The 27,703-nt window shown below is 36.7% G+C and overlaps 1 protein-coding gene across 1 annotated transcript in view; it reads left to right on the top strand.

Annotated features, from left to right (window-relative positions):
* The window catches only part of LOC146402866 (uncharacterized), an 805,401-nt gene that overhangs the window by 775,038 nt on the left and 2,660 nt on the right, over positions 1 to 27,703 (top strand). Inside the window, exon 10 of the mRNA XM_084965716.1 lies at positions 26,071 to 26,200. The gene's annotated coding sequence lies outside the window, so the exon portion shown is untranslated. The remainder of the gene's footprint in view (positions 1 to 26,070; positions 26,201 to 27,703) is intronic.

The following is a 27,703-nucleotide window of genomic DNA, read 5'->3' as shown; positions in this document are numbered from 1 at the left end:
CATCTATGTGAAATTAAGTTTGCCAGGATTGATTCCTACTAGAGTCCCTCAGGAAATATTTGCTTCATGCCTCTCTCCTACTTAGGGAGGCTACTAGCAACTCCTGGTATTCCTTGGCAAAAACGCTAATTTCTGCCTCCATCTCCAAACGGCCTTATTCCCTGTGTGTCTCTGTGTCTCAGATATTCCCCTTCTTTCTCTTATAAATATACTGATGGTTGGATTTGGATACTGCTCTAAATCCAGGATGACATTATCTCAAGATCCTTAACTTATAGCTGCAAAGACCCTATTTCCACATTAGGTCATAAGTGCAGGTACCAAGCGCTAAGATTTGGACATAGCTTTTGCAGGATACAAATCAACCCACTAAACAGTAAGTTGAAGAAAGAGGTTGCCCAAACTTGACTGATCACAAAAATCCATTTTATCTCCCTGACTATTGAGACATTCTTCTGCTCTGAATGTGCTGTATTGGTTATTAACACAGAGCACAAAAATCATCACAGCCTGTGCCAGTCCTGAGATGTCCATCCACATACCTCATCTGTATGTCTTTTCGTTAATAATTTTCCAATCTTTTTCACTCTAAGTCTTGACTACCTGGCCAATCTGTTCCTTAGATTAGTGTAGATAATACAGTGTAGACCCATCCTCTCTCTATTTAAGTGTCAATTAGATATACTGTTTGAATGTCTGTTCTTAGAGAGAATTCCCTACCCAACTCTCTTTCAGGCTTTCCTTGAGTAGCCCTGTAATGTTGCAACAGTTCTCTTCTGGCTAGTTCCAGCATATCATGCAGAATGGGTATTAAGGGCAGGCCTAATTTTTTCTCCTTGAGTAAACTAATTGTAAAGAATTCTGTATGACAGGGATTGGGAAACTATGGCTCATGGGCCAAATCTAACATGCTTTTATAAAGTTTCATGTCAACACGGTCACATTCCTTTACTTACATTCTATAGTTGCAGAGCTGTGTAGGTATGATAACAATCATTAAGGCCCATAAAGCCTAAAATATTTATTTATTTATTTAAAATTTTTTATTATAGTTGATTTATAATGATCTGTCAATTTCTGCTGTACAGTGAAGTGACCTAGTTATCATTTATATACATTCTAAGCCTAAAATATTTACCATCTAGCCCTTTACAGAAAGTTTGTCAACTTCTGCCCTAAGGAGTCATAGAAGGAGAATAAACATTATAGTTACCATATTGGCCCAATATCAGCAATTTTTTCATACCTTCAACACCTGCTCAAACCCAATCTTGTATTATTCACTTCTACGTGGTAATGATGTATGTACTCTCTGGCTTGGTGAATCAGATGAGCCCAATTTTGTCATTTGCTCTTCCATAGTCTTGGATTCAGACATTTCTTGTGGCCAATAGCAAGTAGGGTGCTATTGTTATAAAAGAAAATAGTCATTTTCTACAAGAACTTGAGACATTTTTACCTAAACATTGTGATTCACCCTATCTAGGCTTATATCAATAGGATCTCTGCCATATATACTTCCAGCATCCCCTAATCTACTGGGCCATATGAATCAAGTGGGGGAAAGCTTGTGTTACTTGCTGGATCTGTTGTAAATTCTTCTCTTACTCTAGCACCTTTCAAAAAAGTAACATTTATGGGTTATTTAGTAATCGAGTCAGAGAAGCACACATAAATATAATTATGTATTGTTTCTAAAATCCAGATGGATCCACCAAGCATTGTGCATCTTTCTTAGTGGTAGGTTGTATATGTAGTGAAGTTTGTCTTTCAATTTGTTCATGTCCCAGATCCCTATATTCAAAGAAACTTTACTAGGTTGCCCTTTGTTTTCATAAATGTATCTTCTGGAATTTTTGTGTCTTACCAAGTCAGTTCAAACGTACACATCTTGCCAAAATGTCCAAAAAGCATGATGTCATCAATGGAAAGGACTAATGTGACATTTTTGTAAAGTATCAATATTCCTATAGTCTAAATCATGTCAAGAGACCCATAGAGCTAACACAGCCTGGGGATAACACAGTAAAAGTCTACAGTTGCCATTGTCAGATGAAACCAAATTACTTATCATTATCCTTAGTAAACAGTATAAGAAAAGCATTTTTCAGCTTAGTAACTCCATAGCAAATGCCAGTAAGAGATCAATCTGGAAAAGAAGTTGCAATTGGAGTGATCACCTGGTTAGGTTTATGATAACTCATAGTCATTTTCCAGAATCCATTGGTCTTATTCACAAGTCAAAAAGTAAATGAAGTGAAGATGTCACAGGAATCACTACCTTGCATCTTTCAAATCTGAAATGCCCCCAAGGATGCAGTATTACATTTGATTTACTATTTTCGTGGTTATTGACATTTCAGTGGCTTCAGCTTGGCCCTTCCTAATAATAGACCTTACTGTGTAGGAGAGGAAGTCAAGGTGGGATTTTACTAGTTGCCAAAAAAATGTTATTTCAACTGTGTTTTCAGGGACCTATTATACCTGCATAATCACTGGGGCTCAATTTGAAAAAGTCTAAAACCAAAATTTGATTTAATACATGACCTGTACAAGCCCGTACCTGGACTTATTGGACCACAGTGTTATTTTAGGTCTCTGAGGATTAGTGTCAAATCTGAGCCATTGTTTATTAATCCTCCCCTAGTCTATTTCCCTCCATTTCCTTTAGTAAAGGTTTGAAGATTTACAGTATTATTTGCAGCAGTGAAGAGAACTTGACTTTCCCTTGAATAAAGTGACTCAGGATCTATGAATTGGGAAAAAGCACTTTGTCACAAATCAAGTCAAAGTTCTGGCTACCAGAATTTTATTTTTGTGGTTTTTATCTTATTGAGGTGAAGTAATATTTTAGTAGGCTGCCCACCTCTTCCACTCCAAGGAAAAAAAGGAGTAACTTAGCCACTGCTAAAACTCCCTGAGGGCGAAACATTTTGTTTGGTCTCTGGCTTTGCTGCCTATCAACTATACCCTATCTTCTATCTGGGGCTTTAAGTTTTGCCACAAGGCCTTCACCATTCCAGCATCCTATTGCCCTCCTTGCTTTCCAACCATTTTTCCTAATCTTCAGAAGAATTCACTAGAAACCTTTTAATGAATGATGGTGCTCCCTTTATCCGGTTATTAAGAAGTTTCTTGGTGAAAGGAGGACCTGTGTACTTGCCTTGATTTGGTTCTCAAATTGTGACCCCTGGACCACTTGGGAAATTGTTAAAAATGCAAATTCTCTGTCCTCAACCCAGACTTAATAAATCAGAAACTTTGGGAGTGGAGCCCAGTAATCTGTGTTTTAACAAGCCTTCCAGGTGATTCTCATTTTTACTTCCAAGGACCACCGTCCTCCATTATTCCAGGTAAATCTTGACACTGAATGTTAATCATCACTGAGTTGGGGTATCAAATGAGTTCAAAGCTTTCAAATAAATCAGATGAACTGCCTGATCTAATCCTGGCTTCTTGAGCCAACATATTACATATGAATGTCAGTGTTGGTCATAATAAAATACCACAGATGAGGAGGCTTAAACAACAAAACTTTATTTCCTCATAGTTTTGGAGGCCAGGAGTCTAAGATCAAGCCGTTGACAGGTTTTGTTTCTCCTGAGAACTTTCTCTTTGGCTTTAGATGGCCACCTTTTCAATGCCCTTCATATGATTTTTCTCTGTTTATCCCTCATCTTTCTCCTTTTTATAAAAGAGTCATATTGGCTTAGAACTCAACCTTAATGTCCTCACTTTGATTCAGTCCCTTCATTGAAAGCTCTATCTTCAACTATAATCCCACGGACTAAAACCTACTCAATGACCTCATATAACTTTATACATCTTTAAAGAACCTATCTCCAAACATGGCTATACTCTGAGTCACTGGAGCAAGAAAGCAGTTCAGCCCATAACAGTTCATTAAGTGAAGCCACATCAGTAAAATAATCCCAGCATATTGTGGTTTCTTAACTAGCACAACCTACATTCTGATACATATTTCCCAGTCTCTGCTGATATAAACACAAACCTCACAATACTTAATAGTGGGTAGCTATCTTCTCCACACTGAGACTTTGTACTTATTCCACTGGACTATACCTGGGGTTTTTGATTATAGTTGAATATAAATGGAGCTTGGTGGAATGGAAATCAAGAAAATCAGACATCATTAAGCAAAGTCATCAATGTTCTTCAAGCAAGAGATGACTGGTTTCTTCAAGTAGAAAAGAAAGGGCTACTTTTATATTCGAGGGAGGCTCAAGGTAATATAGAGGTTCAGAGTTCTCAGATTCATAAAATCTACCCAAATGCAACTATTCTCATTCTTAGGGTCCCACTCCTTCATAAACATTGCATTAATACAAGAGACATGACGAGGCTGAATTCAAATTATGTTGTAAATCTATAACTCATCTAACGTTCTTTAACATTCCCAGTGTAGTAGCTATTCAGTCTCTCAAGAAATCCTTCATCATAGCCACACTTAAAAGAGTGGGATAAAAACACAAAAATCTTGGCTATCCAAAGTCCAAGAATATTGGTCCTAGATAAAGCATCAAATCAGAAAAACAGGAACTGCTCAAGTTTTTTGAAGTAGACAGAAATTTAATTCAGGGTGTTAGATATAAAAATGTTGGAAGGGCTGAAGGAACCAAAGAGTGTGTGTTGTTTACCCTTAGATTAAGAACTGTAGGATGTCATCACCTCTCCAAAGGAGCCTAGGAGCTCATACATGGCTGATATTCCTGCAGCTGCCATCTCAGTTATTTAGCAGGAGTGGAGTGGCTCTCACTTACCTTTGCCACTTCTGGAACCACTACTTCAAGTGGACATTGCTGGAACTCCTGCTGCTTCCACTTCCTGAAGAGTGGCTTCTACATTTTTCCTATCTTCTAATCTCAGTTGAGTGCCCCCACCTAGAACTATTCTTCTACAGCATTTATTTTCATTGGTTTGTATTCCTAATAAGTTTCTTCTAATTTAGAGATATGTTTAAGGAAATAGAAGTCTAGAGACTTTCAATACATCCGAGCACAGACACTTGTTTCAGATTCTCCTCTTAATGGGATTCTGCTGACTTCAATAGCTAAAGAAAGCCAATCCTCACTGATCTCACTGTCTTTGCTGACCATCCCTCTTCTGTCCAAAATGTTTTTGTCTTTAGTAGACAGTTGAAATTTTATGTTTCTCTGATCCACTTTATATTTTATAATTCAGTTTCACTGTTTGGATTCTCAACCACTCTCCAGTCTCTTCTCTCACTTTTGCTGAACCTCCCCAATATATGTGAGTATATGCATGTGCCCACAATGGCATGGATATTCACATGCTCTCTCTCTCTCTCTCTCTCTCTTCAAACTTCAGAAATAGGGAACTGGTGGTTTTCATAATACAACCCAAATTCTCTTGCATATGAGTCCTCCCTACTTGGTATGCCCCATTTTACCTTATCATCTTATGTGCCTGGAGAGCACTTTTATTTTTTAAGTCCCTCCCCCACCCTACACAAACACACACACATACACACATAAACACACACTCGCTCTTCCAATATAATTAATAACTTCTTTTAATCAATGAAGTCTCTGATACTTGTACAGACTTCTATCACTGATTATTGTTTATATGTGTGTCCATTATTACACTGTATGTGCAATGAAGATAAGGTTCAGGTCTCATTTTCTTTTTCTGTATAACCCCACTGCCTAGCACAATTCCTGTTGTGATAATATGTATAGTATAAATATTTTTTCTTGTTTAATTGAAATTTACTTGCTATACTTCACTAAAATAATCTTCAAAAACTCCCTACTATCAATTTTTAAAGCTTAAAATCTCCTGGGATATAGTAGACCCTCCATAAATTTTACCCCCAATTTACTTTTTCAGCTTTAGTTCTCAATTACACACACAAGTTCACACCACTTTGGGCTCCGGCAAAACTGAACTGGGACCACTCAAAGATTCCAAAAGACAATTTCCCTTTCAACCAAAATTCACCATTCTACAAGCAAACTCTGTATTTGCTTTCTTTTGTGTCTTTGGCTCACATTGTCTTCTCCACCTAGGATGACCTTATTCAACTTTCACATTTCTTTGAAATTCTGCAAAGCTTTCAGTGCCCCACTTAGATGATATCCATGTCCCATTAATCCATCCCTTATTCTCTAAGTCAGATCAAATTTACTTTTTTATCTTTTGTGAAGACTCATTATATTCAGCTTTCTCTCTTTTACAGCCATTGTTTATTTCAGGCAATGCATCATTAGCTCCATAGGGGCAGGTGCCTATATATCTATTTCTGCACGTCCCATACCAACCCCCCAGAGCATTTTGCATTGAGCCATGCCCAAAACAATTACTCACAGTTAGCTATGCACTGACAGTAAGATGGCATTCTTGTCCACACACTTCTCACTGCTAAGAAATTACAAAACATGTACGTATGACTCAATAATGATTAAGCGTAATCAATAGTGGAATATATTTTGCCAGTCCCATCCCATTAATAAGCATGCAGATTCATAAAATTTGAGAAAATTGGGGAAAAGCCAGAAAGGAGTACAAATAGTTATCATTTACTAAATGTTTACAGACATCAGGCACTATATTAGCTATTGATCTAGTCTGAGAGTTTTTAGTACTCCTATTTTAGAAATAAGGAAACTGAGGCTCAGAAAGTTTAAGTGTGCTGAAGATGACACATCTAGGTCAACAGTGGCACCCAGCTTAAACCTAGTCTATCTCCTGTGTCTGTGCTCATAACAATAAACTGTATTCCCCACTTATATACAAATGCACTAACCCAAGAAATTTACATACATTTTCATATTTGATCCTTAGAACAATCTTGTGAGATATACCTTTTACCTTGCAAAAGGTATCTCCCTTTTCAAATGAGGAAACCAAGACTCCTGAAGTCATTTCCCCAAATTCACACAGCCAGTAAGTGATGAGGTTGAAAGCAGTGCCAGGACCATTTGATGATAATCTTATCTTATACTGTCTTGTGCATAGCATTTTCCACTCTAGCACTTTTTCCTTTTGGGCCGTGGACTGTTTTGAGTTTTCAGTAGAAGCATAACAGAGTCACTAGATATTTAAAATGCTCTCTTCTGTAAGTAAAGAATTTGAAATGCCCCTAAATCACAAAGCATTATCCACTTCTACTGAGAACAATCTCTTGTCTCCTCTGAGCCCCAGGATAAGAGACCCTAAATCCATATGTAATTGATTTATTGGTCATCTAGTTCTCTTTTTACAAACCATTTATGGAAGGATTATTGATTCACATGTAAGCTGATTTTTAATTAGTTTCTCTTTTTCTTACAATGGTATTTATGGTTAAATTGATCAACAGGCAGGTAAATAACTCATGATAGGTACATACACAATTGTATTGTCAAGTAGTGTCTGACATTCTTGGCTTTCAAAGAAACTCTGTTTAGTGGTTTGTTAAAATAATTTTTAGTGGGCAGAAGTCCATACTAGGAGGGAATAAGCTGTTCTGCTTCCCTTCCTAGGCTAATACCTAGGTTAATTCCTAGGAAGAAAAGTAGGACAGAAACCCTAGGATGGCTTGGCCATCATTACACTGCCTCTACCCCTTACGACAGATGCCTGATGGAAAAGATAGCAGCATATTTGCTTCCTAACTTATGTTTATCAGTGGTCTTCTGGTTTAAAAAAAAATTACTAGCAATGATGGTAAATAATACTCTCATAGCCTTTTACAGTTGATAGCTTTAAGTCTATTTTCCCTTTTTTTTTTTTTTTTTTTTTTTTTTTTTTTGCCTGCACCTATGGCATGTGGAAGTTCCTAGGCCAAAACCTGAGCCACAGAGCAGCGACTCAAGCTGCTGCAGTGACAACACCAGATCCTTAACACTGCCACACAAGAGAACTCCTAAGGTCTTTTTCTTACAGTTATACTTCTGTGATTACATGGGCATGTACCACGGAGATATGTAAGTATGAAAGGGGTTGGTAAAGCTCCCTAGAAGGCCAGTTGTATTCTGTTTTAAGTGATGTGAAACATGATTTCATGGTAAGTCAAATATAGGTGTATTATGAACTAGACTGCAAAATAAGCATGCCATTTTAAATTAAAACACGTTTCAAAGAAATATTAGACTTGCTTTAGCTAATTTGTGTTGTTCTTCAAGAACCCTAAGAGTTTGAGGGTATTTGGGAGAAAGTCTGAGACGCACTGATATATTGCATTTCATTTGAAGTCTATGAACCAGGTAAGAAATTTTATCGACTTTAACTAAATGGACAGGGTGATTTTTATGGTTGTAGGGTAAGATTTTAAGGTGTTTAAACCACATTCTCTATTCCCTGCCTTTCCCAATATCCACCTGTAAAACTACTCAAAACCCTGGTTACTCCCTAGACCATAGGGGAAATAAATAGGTGCTCTAAGAAATGAAAAACATCTCACCCTCATCTGACCTTGTGCTACCTGAGAGTGTTTCATTAGTATTCACGGGCTCTTTCTTGTTATTTTTCTTACCTCTTGGACTACGCTGCTTGCTGTGACTCTGATCCCTTTTCGATGGTGCTTGTGACCAGTTGACATTTTAGAGAACCAATGGCACACTCTTTCAGGCCTCGGTTCATCAGAGTCAATAGCAGTAATTCTGCCAATGTTGTCTCGTTTCTTTCATAACTTGATTGCAACAATTATGTCCCAAGTGGTGCTCAGTCATTCTAGCCTAAATGTTTTATCACACTTCTCATTTGTATCTTCTCTACTAAGACAGACCTTCAGCCTGCAGCTGTTTCCTTCAGTGCATGCAATATAACATAGAATTTGAAAAGGTACCGTAGAGATATTCAGAGCATGTCCTCCGAAAGCAGCAGACCTGGGTTTTAATCTCAATTCTATCACTGACAAGGAAGTTGTTTAACCTTCCTGGAATCAATTCCTCATCAGCATAATAAATATCCTCATGGGACTGATGTGAGAATTAAATGAAACAGTGACTTGAAAAAGCACCATTCCTTTTTTTTTTTAGACCGCACCTGTGGAGTTGTCATACTATATTTAATTTAAAATATTATAACTACAATAATAACTATAATAAAAAAATAGACTTTTTTGGTTGACCATTTACCCTAAATTAAGGAATGGTGTTTTTTGAGAGTTCCTGTTGTGGCTCAGTGGGTTACGAACCCTACTGGTATCTTGAGGATGTGTGTTCGATCCCTGGCCTCGCTCAGTGGGTTAAGGATCCAGCAGTGCTGTGAGTTGTGGCGTAGGTCACAGATGTGATTCGGATCCCATGTTTGTTTGTTTGTTTGTTTGTTTCACTTGCACATGCTGCTTAATGGGCTCCCTAGGGCCTCCTTTTACTCCTTTTAATAGTGAGCTTTCTTTGACTATGAACAAACCTTTACATTGTTTTCTCTTTTCTAATAACTGGTTTGTTTCCTGTCTCCAGGCTAGATCTTAACCAAAGCACTCAGATTTCTAGTAGTGTTTTCCATTATTTATCATGTATGGTGCTCCTTACTCCTTTCTGCATTTCTCTGATTCCATTTGAGACTCTTTTCTTTCTGTCTGAAGAGTACTTTTAGTATTTTTTGAAGTGCATGACGGTTGACAATAGGCTATCTCAATTTTTGTCTAAAAATGATTTATTTTTCTTTCTTACTAATGAATGCTTTTGCCCTGTGTAGAATCTGAAGTTGGCAGCTACTTCTTTTCAGCAATTTAACATTGCAATTTGTTGTCTTTGGCTTTATCATTTCTTTTGATGACTCAGCTGTCAGTCTCATTGATGTTTCCTTGAAAGCTCTGTGCCTTTTCTCCAGTTATTCTTAAGGTTTTCCTTTTTTTAAAAGGTTTTTTTTTTTTCCGAACCCTGTTTTTTCCAACTATTATATTTTTACCCGATTCCCTTTTTGCTCTTCCTCTGTAATTTCAATTATATTTTGTATCAAATCTTTTCACCATGCCCCTTTCAATCCTTATTTATTTACACCTTTTTTCTTCTCTTCATGTATCAATTTGGAAACATTTTATTGCTCTATCCTCAGATACACTATTGTTCCCTTCTTCAGGTCTAATTTGTTGTTATAACAAATCCCTCAGGTTCTTTGTTTCCATTAGTACATACAAATGATATTTTTTTTACAACCAGTTCTCTCTATTGACATTTCCCTCTATTTCTATGAACATATCTGATAATTATTTTATGCCCCTGTCCCATTACCCCAGTATGATCATATGTAAAACATCAGAAATTTTGTAGGATAATGGTAGCATTTTCCTGGTTTTGCTTTTTATTGTTTTATTTTCTACTTTTGCATTACTTTCAAAATAAAGTCTAAATTCTATATCTAAGAAAAGTTAAATTTTGTCTGATATGTGGGAGTTTTTAATGTGTGTATCTCATTAAAGGGTGTACTTCTAGCTTTAAAGTGTACAATTAAAGTCACTAAATCACCACATATTCATTGCTGGACTTATTTTTTGACATTTTGTAATACCTTTCTATATAAGAGATCATGACATGTATTTTTCTGAAAATCTTTTCTAAAGGAATTTCTAATAAATATCATCTTTATTAGGGAAATAGGTTGCAGTTGGAAGAGATTTGCTTTTCCCTGAAGCATTCATGATACAAATATAGAACCAATAATTACGTTTTTAAACCTAACAATTGCTATTAAAGTGAAGAAAATTCTGCCAAGCATTTGAAATTTTTACAGATTGTTAAGTCAGTAGCACATAGGTAAGAGCTGGATATTTAAAGTCTAGGTATTTGTCATCATCCCTTATTGTTTTAAAATCAGATATTGAAAAATATATTTGTAGAGAAATAAATTCTTATACAGCTGTGTAAGTACTTGACTGTGGAGACAAAGACAGAGAAAGAGAAGAAAAGTATATATAACGAGATATAATATTTTCAAGCAATTTCATATTCCACCATTGTGGAAGAATTATATTTATATCAGTCATATCTAAATTTAACAGACCAATTCCATATGCTGAACACAGGGTATTAAAATAGAAGTGCTTGGGCCTGCTATTGTTAGCAGGCAACAGAGGTAGGCTTCAAATTTGAGGCTGGAAGAAGGTATTTTCTTCCTATGTTCTAGTCCTACATCTTCACCCCCATGGGTATAGATGAGCAGCACTTTTCATATGCAGCACTGTCACCTGGATTGATTCACCTTGGAACCACTTTATGTTTTGGACACCTACTGTCTCCTTTAGTGCTGCCCAGATGTCTCAGTTTTTACACTTGATCTTAGCCAAAAGGCTGAGAAGTGATGTCTCAGTTTTTAGACATTGGACATTAATCCATATGGCTATAAGATATCAAGGGGTCTCCATATTTTAGTAGCAATATTGTTAATTATACAATGATATAACATCAATAAAATTAAAGTTCTGGAGTTCCCATTGTGACTCAGTGGGTTAAGAACCTGACATAGTGTCCACGAAGCTGCAGATTCAATCCCTGGCCTCACTCAGTGGGTTCAGGATCTGGTGTTGCCACAGGCTTCAGTATAGGTCACGGACTTGGCTCAGATCTGGTGTTGGTGTGGCTGTGACATTTGCAAGAGCTGCAGCTCTGATTTGACCTCTAACCTAGAAATTTCCATATGCCTCAGGTGCAACCATGAAAAGAAAAAAACAATTTAAAACATTTAAAAATAAAATTAATGTTATGTCTCTTTCTATGTTCCACAAAACAATTAAGTAGATTTTTTTTTCACAAAACTGTTACATCCATAACAGTCTAAATTAACATGATTGGGTTCAGGGTTTTGATTGCTAACTTCAGGACTTATGCAACATTAAGCTATGATGAGAGAAAAAAAAGTGAATGATTACACAGTGTACACAATAAAATGTATTCAATAAATCTTTGATGTAGCTTATAGAAATTCAACATAAAACACTGAGCACCATGGACTGAAGTTCTTGGATTTCAGGAGACATTTCAGATATAAAAATTATCACACTACAATGAGAGAATTCATCTATCAAAAAAAAATTTTAAATAGAAATTATTTTATAACTTTAGGAAAATGACAGATTGAAAACACTTCATTTTAACTATTTCTGTTCAGATCTTCAGAAGTTGTTTTCTACTTATCAAGGAGTACTGCTTTTTCTGTATTTGGTCAACAATAAAACTTTCCTTGGATTTAAGAGTTACATCTTTTGTATTATAGAAACATTACAATGTTCTGAAAACAAAACAAATCCTTTTTTTTTTTTTTTTTTTGTCTTTTTGTCTTTTTAGGGCTGTACCCACAGCATATAGAGGTTCCCAGGCTAAGGGTCAAATCAGAGCTACAGCTGCAGGCCTATATCTCTGCCACGGCAACACAGGATCTGAGCCACATCTATGACCTACACCACAGCTCACAGCAACACCAGATCCTTAACCCACTGAGCAAGGCCAGGGATTGAACTTGTAACCTCATTGTTCCTAGCTGGATCCATTTCTGCTGCTCCATGATGGAGTTCCTGAAAACAAATCTTAATGGTACTCTCAGTAGATATTCCTTCTTGGAATTTTCTTGAAAAAGCTTGCATAACTAGTTTCATCCCATCCAGACCTATTCCATGCAAGGACCTCTGCTAGGCACAGGGGATACAAACATGAGGGATACAGATTTCCTGCCTGTAAAAAATGAGACACAAATTTGCAGGAATATGAACTGTATAGTATTAGTTTGAGTATGAATGTCAGCCTGGTTTTGAACTTATCTTCCAGCTCCCTAAGAAAGAAATTTTCCAGATATTTGATCAGATTTTGCATAAAAACATAGTAATGAATCAATGTGAGTATAAATACAATTGATTTTCTTTCTTAATTTTCATAATTAAAATCATAAGGAGCTCTTCTTACCACCTCACACCAAAATCATAGACTTGGAGAATAGACTTGTGGCTGCCCAGGGGGAGGGGGAGAGAGTGGGAGGGATGGGGAGCTTGGGGTTAACGGATGCAAACTATTGCTCTTAGAGTGGATTTACAATGAGATCCTGCTGTGTAACATTGAGAACTATGTCTAGATACTTACATCACAACACAACAATGGTAGGAAAAAGTATGTATACATGTATGTGTAACTTGGTCCCCGGTGGAAAGAAAATAAATAAAAATTTAAAAAAAAAATTTACGTTTTGCAATTAAAAAAAAAGCTCTTCTTCATAAAAAATAAGAAAGCATGTCACAGAGTTAGGGTAATAAAGCATTTCCATAATTATTTCTTCAAATTGTTAGTTGTGTAAAATTTTGAAATTTTCTGTGTAAAAGAATTTCGGTCAAAATCAGTTGGTGGAGTTCCTGTTGTGGCTCAGTGGTAATGAACCCAGCTACCCTCCATGAGGATGCGGGTTCAATCCCTGGCCTTGCTCAGTAGGTTAGGGATCTGGCGTTGCTGTGAGCTGTGGTGTAGGTCACAGGCAGGGCTCAGATCCTACATTACTGTGGCTGTGGTGTAGGCCTAAGCTGCAGCTCCTATTTGACCTCTAGCCTGGGAACTTCCATATGCCACAGGTGCGGCCCTAAAAAGACACACACACACACACACACACACACACACACACACAAATCAGTTTGTAAAATAATTTTTCTTATGTTCCCTCTGAGAAAAATTTCAGAATATCAATTTTTTGGAGGTTCTGTGATTTAAATTTTTGGCTAAGTTTCTTTAGCCTATAATTTCCCACTTACTTAACCCTAGATCCTCCCTTGTGAATTTCAGACAAAAAATAATACCTTATGGAAAATGGTGGAATAAGTAGAGTTCACACAGCAAGGAAAACAATACTTAAATTTTTATTCTCAGACCTAAGTGCTTTCCATTATACACACTTGCCTGGCCAAGAAATGATAAGAGAATAAAGTTGACATTCTCACATGGCCCAGTCAACCAAGAGGCCAAAAGGTGAGATATTGACCAGAATGCAAGATGAAGCTGTATTAGAGATGGCACCAAAAGTTTCTAGAAAGGGCCCCTGGAGTGCTTAACATCTAGGGCTCTGGCCCAGACTACTTGTATTCAAATCAACTCCAATTATTAGTTGTGTAGTCTTGAAAAATTTACTTAACCCTATGTGTCTCAATGTTCCTATGTGTAATGAAAGCTATTATAATCATATATTATAATTTCTAAACTAGTTAATATTGTCAAAGCATTTAGAACAATGTATAGCACATAAGAAAGAGCATCTAAGTGTATAAATAAATAATCCTAACAGCTCCTATCATTATTGGGTCTCTAGTTGATGAATTGTCTTCCAATTGAGAAATCCATTTTTCTTACAAATTCAAGCTGACTGGGCTAACACTTAACAAATGACATGTTTGGGAAATTTACAAAATGTGTTTATGGAATGTGTAGAGTAAAAGGGGAGAGGAATATTTCTCCATATATACTGGGAAAAAGCTTCAGCCCATGTTCTTATCCAGTATCTTGGGGCATATTCACTGGAGGAAGCCAACTAAGCTCATGTAATGAGAACAACAGATTATTTTGCACATTGGTCCCTGCTGCCTCCAAATGTTTGCTTCTGGACTTGGTTATGCAATATTGATAATAACAATGTATTTACAGAGTGCTTACCATATGCCCTGTGCTCTTCTTAGGGATCTGTATGTAATTTTTTTCACTGAACTGCTATAATAATCCTACAAGTTTGATGTTATTATCCTCATTTTAAAGATGAAGATGAGAAAGTAATGGGAAATGTCTTCTTACTACTAAGCAAATTTAGAGTTGCAAAATATTTTAAATATTGCAAATATTTTAAGTTCTTTCAGCTTAGAACATAGCCTTTAAACAGGAGTCTTTCTAAAATGGAGCTGTTGGGGAGAACAATTAATAGCTTACAGATTTATACATCAAAAGTGCTACCTCTTCGGTATTCATCCAAATCCATGAAGTTGCTATTATTGTTCCATGTTACAAAGAAACAGACTGAATTTTAGTGAGGTTAATTCACTCATCCATAATCATAATGAAAGTAATTCACTTATCTCTTTAAAAATGGGCTAAAAAATATGAAGTACACATACTTTTATCACTGAGGCTAGAGAAAGAAGAAATGTTAGCAATAATGGTAGATACATACGAGATTATCAAACATAGGAAATTCTTCAGTGCTGAGCTAGAAAAACAGAGCATAATTCAGAACAAACTTCAATGGGATTTTTTTCTTACTGCTCATTTTCAGTGTGCAAAGGCTGATAATGGATTCATTTATCTAATCAAGAATAAAGCATGGAGAAGTTGCTTTATAGTACATACTAAAAAGGACAAACAGGAAATAAACAGTTATATAATGCAGTATTTCCCATGCAGGCACATGCACGTCTCCAAACTGAACAGAGGCCTTTTGAACCATTGCCGCAATTGTAAAAATGATCAGAAGAAAATATACAGTGATTTCTTATTGTATCTACTTGCATCTGGTTTTGCTGTCAAAGTAAAATGGAGCATCCTCCAAACAGCATAAATATGTATCTCCAGATATGTGCATATTTTGAAAGCAATTCCAACAACTTCAATTTTAACTGAAAATGCATTGTTTTACTGTCTCCATGCAAGAAGCTTGCTATCAGTCTGTCTGTGAGAGCAAAATAAGTAAATTTCATGAATTTGTTATTGTCGTCTTGAAAACTTTCACACCTTACTTTAGCTATTTAAGGAAACTATCTTTACGATGCATCAGGTATAGTTCACTTCATTGCAAAGGGTGGAAAAACATCAACTAATTGTCATGAAAAATGCAAGTTTATATTCAGGGTTTCCACCATTAAATATCATGGCAATACAAAGACTTTCTCGTCCACTTCTCACTCATTCTGGGATTTAGACCTACTGCCTAAAATGTGATTAATTATTGAGTCACAATTAAAATTTCCTTTGAGTATAAGTTATGGAAACTGAAACGAAGTGTGATTCAACCCTCTCTTATCTATACAAATGCAAGTGAATAGTAACCTATGTATAAACAATGCTTAAGTTGAATGTCAAACACTCAGAAAATTTTCAGTACTTCCCCTAGTTCTTCCCTGATGATTTGATGATTTTCTTTAGTGGTATGCTTGTGTTCCTTTCCCTCTTGTTTTTGTGCATCTATTATAGATTTTTAATTTGTGGTTACCGTGGGGTTCATTTATGTTCACCTATAACTATATCTATTTGTTATAAAAGGTAGTCCTTTAAGTTCAAATACATTCTAAAAGATCTACATTTTTTTACTCCCTTCTCCCACACTTTATGTTTTTGATGTCATATTTTACATCTTCATGTTTATCTGTTCATGGATTATTGTAGTTATAGTGGATTTTACATTTTTTTCTTTTAATCTTTGTAGTAGTTTAAATAGTTAATCCTTAGTCTTTAATACACATTTGTCTTTACTAGCAAGATTTTCCTTTCCTATAGTTACTTCTTGTTATAACCTTTTCTTTTCCATTAAGGATCCACTAGAGAATACCCTTTAATATATCTTTTAGGATTTGTTTAGTATTGATGAACTTTTAGTTTTGGCTTATTTGAAATTTTTCTTATCTCTCCTTCAATTCTAAATAATAATCTAGCTGGGTAGAGTATTCTAGGTTGAAGGTTTTGCCACTTTAAATTTATCATCTCTTCTGGCATGCAAAGTTTCTGCAGAAAAATCATCTGATAGCCTTATGGAGCTTCCTTTGTATATGACTCTTTGCTTTTCTCTTGCTCCCACTAGAATTCTCTCCTTCATTTTAACTTTTGCTATTTTATCATATATATATGTTTTAGTGTGGGTATATTTGGGTTCATCATGTTTCGGACCCTCTGTGTTTCATGGATGTGTTTCCTTCTTAAGGCTTGGGACATTTTTATGCATAATTTAATTAAATACATTTTTGACCTCCTTCTCTCTCTCTCTCTCCTCCTTCTGGGGACCTTTATAATGTGATTTTTTGTATGCTTGATGTTATCCCAAAGATCCCTTAAACTGTTTTCACTTTTTTTTTCTTTTTGCTGTCTGATTGCATGATTTCCATTATTCTGTCTTTTAGATCACTTGTGCTTTCTTCTCTATCACCTAGTCTGCAGTTCATTCCTTCTAGTGTGTTTTTTATTTCAGTAATGTATCCTTCAGTTCTGACTGGTTCTTTTTTACATTTTCCAGTTCCTTGTTAAAATTCTCACTGTGTTTATCTATCCTTTTTGCTAATTAAGTATTCTTATTAATAATGCCTTGGATTCTTTACCTGGTAAGTTATCTATTTCTGTTTCATTAGCTGTTTTTTCAGGGGAGTTCTCTTGCTTTTTTTCACTTGAGTCAAAGTCCTCTATCTTCTCATCTTGCTTAACTTTATCTATCTCTATGAAACTAAGTAAAACAGCTACATCTGTAGCTATTGACAAAGTGGTCCTTATATGGGAGCATCCCTAAACCGTCTTCATGTACTCAGTGGATTTGATGGGAGAGCTGGATTAGATATGAACAAAAGTCACATTTTTCTTAATGGTGGATGGGCTGCTACTACCTGGGAGAAGTGAGGCTCAGAATGAGGGGCTAGGGCTATAGCCAGGTGTGAGGCAGGGCTTTCCCTTTGCTAAATGACCATCACTGCCCTATTTAAGGCAAAGTCAGGTCCCAAATTGCTGGGACACAAACCTTGAGTTTGGCTCTGAGCTGACTCTGTTCCCTTTAAGTATATGTTCTTCTTCCTCCCAGTGCCAGCTCCTCAGCCCAGAGAGGAAAAGTGCCAGAATAAAAGGGGCAGGTATGACTATTCAACAAGGGCTGAGGTGCATGCTGTGGTGGTCTGGTCACCATCACAAATCCGGACTGCCTCTGATGCATTGCCTGTTTAATCACTAATAATGGCTATCCTCTCCCTGATGCCACTTAGGGTTTGAGCTGCCTCATTGTCTCACAGTGGCTGATTTTTCCTTGGGTCATGACAGCTCTTGCTCCTGTACAGGGCTAACACTTGAGACAATTGGTGCTGTTAGCTTACATTGGGTTATGTGCAATGGTGGTCATAGAAACGTCAGCCACCTGTGTGGTTGTAATTTCAGTTCACCCTCTTCATCCTCTTTGGGAGCAAGCAAGTATTTACATGTTCCTCATGAGTGGGGTCTGAGTTTCCCACAGCCCTCTTGTTGGCTCCACCAGCCCTCCAACCAGAGAAGGCGGGCTGATCTTCCATGTGTTGAAACTTCAGGCTGGGATGTCCAATATGTGCCTCAAACTGATCACTCCCCATGAGGGGTCTCTATCTGTGTAATTTCCCTTTTCCTCTGAGCCCTTCTCAGGGACACAGGTCCCAACTTGATCACTTATCTTCCTTTTCTTACAGACTTGGTTTAGGAGTTTTTCTGCTAGGCTCTATTTAGTTTTCAGTGAAAATCGTTCCATGTATAGATGTATTTTTTTATGTGTCTTTATTTTTTTATTTTTTTCCGCTGTACAGCGTGGGGACCAAGTTACACTTACATGTACACATTTTTCCCCTCCCTTTATTCTGTTGCAATATAAATTAGATGTATTTTTGATGCATTCATGAGGGGAGGTGAGTTCTATATCCTCCTACCCACTCTATCAGTTCATTTTATGATGACCCTATTTTTAATAACAAAATTAAAAACTCCCAAACACTCTTGAACTTCTATCCTCATCTGGTTATTAATTTCTTTTTCTTAGTAATTCTTTATTGCTAAGGACTTCCAAACAATAATTTTACATTTATATTTTCTTTTCCTTTGCATCTGTACTATTCACTGTGGCTATGTAAAATATCATCAAAAACTTAATGACCTAATACATCCAGCATATTCAGTCTGCCATTTGAGAATGATTTGATAGAGATAGCTCATCTCTGCTTCAGATGTTTCACCTGGAGCAGCTTGAAAGCTAAGGACTAAAATCTTGGAAAGAACTATTTACTCCAGGAGTCCCCATTGTGGATCAATGAGTTAAGAACCCAGATAGTATCCATGAGGATGCAGGTTCAATGCCTGGTCTCACTCAGTGGGTTAAGGATCCAGCATTGCCACAAGGAGTGGGTAACAGATGTGGCTCGGATCTGGCATTGCTGTGGCTATGGTGTAGCCCTCAGCTGCAGCTCCAGTTCAACTCCTAGCCTGGGAGCTTGCATATGCCATGGGTGAGGCCTTAAAAAGAAAAATCAAAACCCAAGATAATTGTTTACTCCAGAAATTAGTGCTGATGTTAGCACTAAGAACTTAGCCGGGCCTTTCAGCCAGAATACCTATATGTATGTAGACTCTCCATGAGTCCGAGGCTTCCTCATAACATGACTGTTAAGTTTCAAGAACCAACAATGAAAGAGAGAGGTGGGGGATGGGAGGGAGGCAAAATCTTTATTTCTTTTATAAACTAAGCTTGGAAGTCATACTGCTATATTCTTTTCACTGAGACAGTCACAATGACCTACTCTTGTTCAAGGGAAGAAAAAATAGACTACACCACTGATAGGAGGTGAAAAAATTCTGGAGGAAGATCTCAGATCAGAAATATTGCTGTGCTTACTTTAGGGGAAAAAAAAGTCTACTACAGTGTTTCATTTATACTTCAACCTTCTATAATCTGATTACAATATTCATTGCAATGAAACTCTGCTATAAACATCACAAACAACATAATGATTACCAAATCATACAGTATTTCTTCTCTGCTAATCTTACTTTACTGACCTGCAACATTTGGTAGAATTAACCACTTCCTTCTTGATACACTTTCACCTTGGCATCCTTGGCATGTAAGAATGTAAGTATCTCCTGATTTCCCTTGTACTACATGGATGTGTTTTCTAAATCTTCCTTTTAAGTTATTTTTCTTCTACCAATCTTTTATATTTTTTTGTTTTCCAGAGTTTAATCCTTGGCTCTCTTCTCATCATTCTATCTAATCTCTATAAGTGGTCACCTATGGTCTCATAACTTTATTTATGTATTATATGTAGGAAACTCACAAATGTCCTGAACTCCAAGTTGAAGCCAACATAACCAATTGTGTGATAACCTCTGTGCTTTTATATCCTAAAGGCAACTGAAACTCTGCTTCTTCCAAACCAACCTTATCTTATAAATCTAGTCCTCCCTTCCTACCACCTACCTTCCTACCTACCATTCCTCTTGGGTTTGCTATTCTGATGAAGTCATCATCCTTCTGGAGGCAGGATGTCATTCTTGATTCCTTCTTTTCCCACACTGCAATGTTATATTGGTAACCATGTCCCATTACTTCCAGCTTTTTGTAATCTCATACTTATCCATTTCCCTCTGTTTCTGTGGTTGACTTGGTTCAAGCCTTTATTATTTCTCTCATGGGCCACTGAAATAGTCTTATAACTGTTTTCCTTATTGTGCCCTCCAATTCACCCTCTATACTACAAGCAGAATGATCTTTTTAAAATGCAAAGTGTATCATGGTGCTCTTCTGGATAAAATTCTTCAGTGACTTTCCATTGTCTACCACATATTACATCTAAAGTGTTTTCAAGACATAATAAATTTTTTAACCTGTGGCTTAAAACCTTCTGGTTTAAATCTAATTTTTAATCTAACCAAAGAAGTAATAGGATTTACCATTTATAATGCATAATGTGTAGACTATATTAATTATCTCCTGTAAGCGTCAGTTGAATGAGAGATAACAGCTGCTGGCCTACGCCACAGCCATGACAACACCAGATCCGAGCCTCATCTATGATCTATGCTGCAGTTTGCAGCAACACCGGATTCTTAACCCACTGAGTGAACAAAGGGATTGAACCTTCATGGAGACAATGTCGTGCCCTTAACAAAACACTATTTTCAACTCCCCTCTTTCTTCATACTTAAAGTATATCCCTTAGGACAACAATAATTTAGCCTTGCATTTTTCAATCTGACAATCTCTTTTAATTAGAGTGTTTACTACATTAAACTTTAATACAATTATTAATATGTGTGATAATTTCAAGTTGAATTTAGACTTGAATTTTTGTTGTTGTTGTTGTTGTTGTTATTGTTGCTATTTCTTGGGCCGCTCCCGCGGCATATGGAGGTTCCCAGGCTAGGGGTCCAATCGGAGCTGTAGCCACTGGCCTACGCCAGAGCCACAGCAACGCAGGATCAGAGCCGCGTCTGCAACCTACACCACAGCTCACGGCAATGCCGGATCGTTAACCCACTGAGCAAGGGCAGGGATCGAACCCGCAACCTCATGGTTCCTAGTCGGATTCATTAACCACTGCGCCACGACGGGAACTCCTAGACTTGAATTTTTATTATTCACTTGCTGTTTGAATCTGCTCCTCAGTCTGTGTTTTTTTGGTTCCTATTCCTCTTTTTCTTTTTTACTTCTTCTCCATTATTTGCATAGTTTTAGGGTTCCATTTTAATTTCTCAATTGGTATTTCAGTTATACATTTTTTTTGTCATTTTTTGGTTGGTTCTCAAAATATTTCCATATACATCCATAATGTTTAACAGTCTAGTTGTAGTTAATATGGTACTATTTCAAAAACTTTTTTTTTTTCTTTTTTAGGGCTGTACCTACAGCATATGGAAGTTCCCAGGCCAGGGGTTGAATTAAAGCTGCAGCTGCCAGCCACAGCTGCAGCCAGAGCAATGCCAGATCCAAGCTCCGTCTATGACCTACAACACAGTTCATGGCAACACCAGACCCTTAACCCACTGAGCAAGGCCAGGGATAGAACCTGCATCCTTATGGATACTAGTTGGATTCATTTCTGCTGTGCCACAATAGGAACTCCTCAAAAAATATTTTTTTTTTACTACCAGATGTTACCTCTGAAAATCTGTGGGTTCAGGGACATTATCTCCCTTTAGAGGTAGTATACACTTTATAGGCAACAGAAGGCAAATTGCCTCAATGTAATCATGGACAGAACTCAACTAGGCTGGTGTTCAGTCTCTATTAAGCTCCAACTTCCTCTTTTTGCCCATGTTCCTGGAGTTCCAACTGACAGCCTGACTTATATTTTAAAGTTTTGATTCATGGTGATTTCTAAACTTGGTTTCTTTTCTCAGCACCAGAAAACTGCCGAAAATTCTGCTCTGCTTCACAGTACTTTCTGCTTAATTTCTTAGTTTTATTTTTTTTATCATGTGCAGCTGAAATCGCAGTTTTGGGTGTTAAATGTGCCCAGTGTCAGGGTGACTTATTTGCACTTTCTTCTCACCTGAGATCTTAAATGCTCAAATCTAAGCACTTTGGCAGTCTCAAACTCAAATTTTATCTTCTCAGCCTAAAGAGATTGCCTTGAGTCTACTGGCTTCTTTGCCAGCATCTACTCTGCAAGCCTCTTGGCCTTTTGGACTCCTGATTTTGTTGACAACAAGCAAAAAAATTTTTTTTTCAACTTTGCAGAAAGTTGGGTACATCTTAATTTTCCACCTTCTTTTAATCTGGTCCCTCACAATCTGGCTACCTTAGAAACTCTAATATCTTCATCACAATTTTTGTGGATTTTTCTTCTTACTTTTAAAATTCATTCTAGAAAGTTGCTAAATTATTTTTATAACCAATATTTATGATGAGATTATATTCCATTGAACTGATATTCTATAACTTCCTTGGTATCTCCCTACTTCACAACATTAGCAATGATCTCATGTAAAAAAAAAAAAAAGTTTGCAGTGAGTATCTAAATTTATATAGTTTTTTCCCAAAGAATTAGTTTTTCAAAGTAAATTCCTAGGAACAAATGGTCCATTAATGTTTCAAAGTATATGAACAATATATGACTCATTAAAGACATTTCTCGATAATCTTTAAAAAATATTTGTGCCAATCTACAACATAATTTACAATATATAATTGCTGTAGTTTTATACATATTCTCCAGCATTGAAGAATTTTTAAATATTTAATTTTGAATGATTTAGTAACTATGAGAAAGACATCTTATTTCAATTTGAATTACCCTACTTATATAAAGTTAAAATTATGTTGTATTTTGGGAGTGGGGAGTAATTTCAAAGACTGCATGTCAATAAAGTTACTAGGTAAATTTTCATAATTATAACAATAATTGTTAAATGAAATACCATTTTTCTTTAATTTTTCAGTAATTTTAGTCTTCAAATAACATTTCAGAGGCTGTAGTTGCACATGGTACAAAATTGTGGCTTATCTGTTTAAACCACTTACCATATGTCCAATATCCTCCTTTCCTGGATGCTTCATTCTGATCTATTTCACCATCAAGAGAAATAATAGATTCATAAGTTATATATCTATTATCTAGACTTATATTGGTAGGTTTTTCTTTTTATCTTCAGCAAACTGGCAAAGGGGACACAACTATATTCCTGGACTTTAGTAGACACATAATAACTGAGTTTTTAAAAAATGAGGCCATTATTCAAGGCTGCCAGATAAAGCATGTCAGCCAGAGTTTTTGATTGGAAACACAGTCAGCTCTGCTTAACCATCATTCTCTAAACTTCTATCTTTCTGCAAGCAAAGATAATATAGCAAACATGTCATCAGCAATGTGGTTTTGAGATGCTTTTCCGGGAGCAGCAATCAATTTGCAATGATCTTTTCTTGTATTGTAAAATTTCTGAACAAGTTGAAATCATGGCAAAGGAGTATTTGGGGTTTTTTTTTGGGGGGGTGGGTTGGTCTTTTCTAGGGCCGCACCCACGGCACATGGAGGTTCCCAGGCTAGGGGTCGAATCGGAGCTGTAGCTGCCAGCCTATACTACCATAGCCACAACAACGTGGGATCCGAGCCATGTCTGCAACCCACACCACAGCTCATAGCAACACCAGATCCTTAACCCACTGAGCAAGGCCAGGGATCGAACCCACAACCTCAAGGTTCCTAGTCGGATCTGTTAAACGCTGAGCCACGACGCGAACTCCAGTTTATTGTTATTAGTGGTATTTTCAGGAAAAAAAATCACATGAAAATATTTAATGCTATTTAAAAATCCTTTATAGCTCTAAAATAACTTAGAAGCATAAAACTATTATATGCATTTCTCATACAATTATTATATTTGCTATATTAATTTTAGAAGTATAGTGTATTATAGGCCAACAAACACATGAAAAAATGCTCAACATCGCTGATTATAAGAGAAATGCAAGTCAAAACTACCATGAGATACCACCTCACACCAGTCAGAATGGCCATCATTAATAAATCCACAAATAACAAGTGCTGGAGGGGCTGTGGAGAAAAGGGAACCCTCCTGCACTGCTGGTGGGAATGTAAACTGGTACAGCCACTATGGAGAACAGTTTGGAGACACCTTAGAAATCTATACATAGAACTTCCAGATGACCCCGCAATCCCACTCTTGGGCATCTATCCGGACAAAACTCTACTTAAAAGAGACACATGCACCCGCATGTTCATTGCAGCACTATTCACAATAGCCAGGACATGGAAACAACCCAAATGTCCATCGACAGATGATTGGATTCAGAAGAAGTGGTATATATACACAATGGAATACTACTCAGCCATAAAAAAGAAGGACATAATGCCATTTGCAGCAACATGGATGGAACTAGAGAATCTCATACTGAGTGAAATGAGCCAGAAAGACAAAGACAAATACCATATGATATCACTTATAGCTGGAATCTAATATCCAGCACAAATGAACATCTCCTCAGAAAAGAAAATCATGGACTTGGAGAAGAGACTTGTGGCTGCCTGATGGGAGGGGGAGGGAGTGGGAGGGATCGGGAGCTTGGGCTTATCAGACACAACTTAGAATAGATTTACAAGGAGATCCTGCTGAATAGCATTGAGAACTATGTCTAGATACTCATGTTGCAACAGAAGAAACGGTGGGGGAAAAACTGTAATTGTAATGTATACATGTAAGGATAACCTGACCCCCCTGCTGTACAGTGGGAAAATTAAAAAAAATATTAAAAAAAAGAAGTATAGTGTATTCCAGAATAATTACAAATTTTCTAATGAATTTGCCTATAGTTTTTTTTTTTATGTGAAATCATAAGCTACTTACCATTTAGGACTCTAACATCACTTGAGCTATTGGGAAGTAGGCTAAATTGGTGAAAAGAAGAAAACACATTTGTTAATTAAAAATAAAAAGCAAATACGTATTTTAGATCCACTCACTTTTGAAGAAACAAACAGAAAAGAGCAATTTTTCAAATGAGCCAAAGAAGAATGAAAAAAGAGAGATCCTTTAACTTTTGAAATAACATCGTATTTAATTGGTTTGATTTCTAGACTGGAAAAAGAACTTTTAAAGTTGTTCTATTCATCATCTTTCCAATAAATAAATGCCTTGTCCATCATCTTTTACAGGTAGTTATCTACTCTCTAGGTTTCATGGCTGATGAAAGACATCCTTTTGTGAAGGATCCAGGGAGGTCAATGTTGCCTTTATAACATTTGGTCAAGTTAAAGACAATAATAACATCAACCAAGAAAGCTTAAGAGCTACAAATATCGTTTACTAGTAGAAAGGGTATCAAAAAAAAAAAAAAGGCATAATCACAGGATAAAACAGGCTTTTTGCTGGATACATTTAACTTTGTAGAAAAATCACTACAATTTTTTCACATTTGTCTTCATCACATAATATTTTATTTCTGGAGCTGAGTATTAGTTACATGGGTATGTTCACTTTGCCTCAATAAAACCAAAATAGTTTAAAATTAAAAAAAAAAAAACAACTTTGCAGACTAAAGCCAGCTCTCAGACTAACATACATCTAATCTAAACACCTCCAGCCACAGAAAATTTAGTGCTTTTTAAAAGGGGAAGGTCTGAATTTTCAGAAATATTTTTATTACTTTAAAATAAAGTCTATTGCCCTACCCTTCCCCCCCATATACTCTAGGTCTGTCTCTTAGGCCCCGACAAAATGTCTTCTTTACCAAAACACAGCCTATAAGCATCAAGACAATGTTTGAAATAAAAAGGTTTGTATCATATTGGTGGTTTCTAAATGGCTCCATGCCTCATTTTATCATTTTTCAGGTACTCCTAAAACTCAGAGCCTTAAACATATTGAAAGCAATTTTCTACCATTTAATGGACTTGTTTATGTCTTGATTTTGTCTGAATTTAAGCAGATATGTGAGCTTCAGATAATGGCAGACATCTCTGAAGTAAAAAGCAGTAATCAGAGGCTGTACCCACAGAGGACCAGAAGGCTTTTCTTGGTGGCATCTGGAACTGCATTCCTGGATCAAATGGCTGAAGGTATTCTCTGTTCTCTAACTGCTGGGAGTGCCTTTCCACCACAAGTCCACAAGTGCAGCGCAGCTTTCTGTCCTATGGCATGCTGTAATAGTACAGCCCTTATCTAATGAGAATGTCCCTGGAGGCAGTCATGAATCTTGCTTGCTTTTGAGAGTTGTATTTTTTGTCCTTGGTTACAGAAATAGTGATGATCTGTTCTGTGCAATTTAACATCCTCCTCTTGCAACATTGGTAGGAATCACTCTGGGGGAGTAAAAGCTGAGTAACTGTATTTCAGCTCTTAACCAAAGGGATTTAATTGAATTCTAATATTCTTCCCATTCTATGTATTTTGCATGCTGCTACAAAACTTCTCTGCAAGTATGTTCATTGCCTTTAGACTGCTATTTCGTAATTTGGGGGCAAAATATTGTCTTCTTTGTGGCATTTAGAACCTTCCTGAACTGGTTCATTTCTGACTTATGAACATAGTCTTTTGTCATGACTGCCTCCACTCAAAATTCCAGCCATATTGAACCACCAGGTCCCCAAAGAACCATACTTAGTCTTGCCCCTGTGGCCTTGTGCCAGCTACTCACCTTGCCTAAAATGCCCTTTTCTACCACTTTTCTCCTGCAATGTATATACCACTAGCTATCATCTCACTAAATAAGCCTATCCTCCAAACTTAACTCATGAAGTTCTGGGTGGCCAGGAGCATTATTCAGTATCAAAAGAACTTGAAATGGTAGCCCCTTACTAGCTAGGAATGTCTTAACTTCAGAGAAAATTTTTAAGCCAAATCTCTCTCTAAAATTATCAGACCATCCTTTGCTGGCAAAAAAATTCCCCAGCTTTGGATCCTTCACCTTCCTTTTGCTTTCAGTTTTCATGTGATGACTTTGCTTTTTCTCAAATCATATTAGACTACAGGAATGTCTTTCTTACAGCAACCCTGCACACACATAAAAAACTGCATTTTCAATACAAGATAAAAAGGTATTTTGCAAACAGCACAAGGTTTTCATGACTGCGGGCATAGCTACAAGGATGGCCTCACAAATTTACTTTTTTTTAATAACGGTCCTTACACTGGATTCATTTCTGGAAATGACAGGACCCCCCAGCTGCAGAACTCAATGGAGTACATGTCAAGCAACTCAACTTTTTCTTCTAATGTCATGAGTTTTCTTTTCTTCTCTGAGGCACTTCCGGCATCAGTAGTGGCACTTTGTATGGGTCCCTGCTGTCATTCAAGGTTTACAATCTTGGGCTAAACACCATGCAAAATATGCAAGAACTACAAAAGATAGCTTTTTACTTTAGTATGCAATTTACTGGAGAGGAACTGCACCTCAGAGATGATTAGCATCACAGGGCATTTTAAACAAATACTCGCAACTCTTGAGCTCACCAAATAGCAACAGGAGGTGGCAACAGAATTATTGCTGTAGGTCAGTATGGACTGCAGTTAATTTTATACAGTTATTATTTAAGACTGCGTCTTTCCATTGTCTACATTTC

This window comes from Sus scrofa, chromosome 6 (assembly GCF_054392235.1).
Source record: "Sus scrofa isolate SSC_HxYL_T2T_F1_AM1 chromosome 6, Sscrofa_HxYL_maternal_Yorkshire_Landrace_v2.0, whole genome shotgun sequence".
Classification (NCBI taxonomy): Eukaryota; Metazoa; Chordata; class Mammalia; order Artiodactyla; family Suidae; genus Sus; species Sus scrofa.
This window is presented reverse-complemented; position numbering and strand designations above follow the sequence as displayed.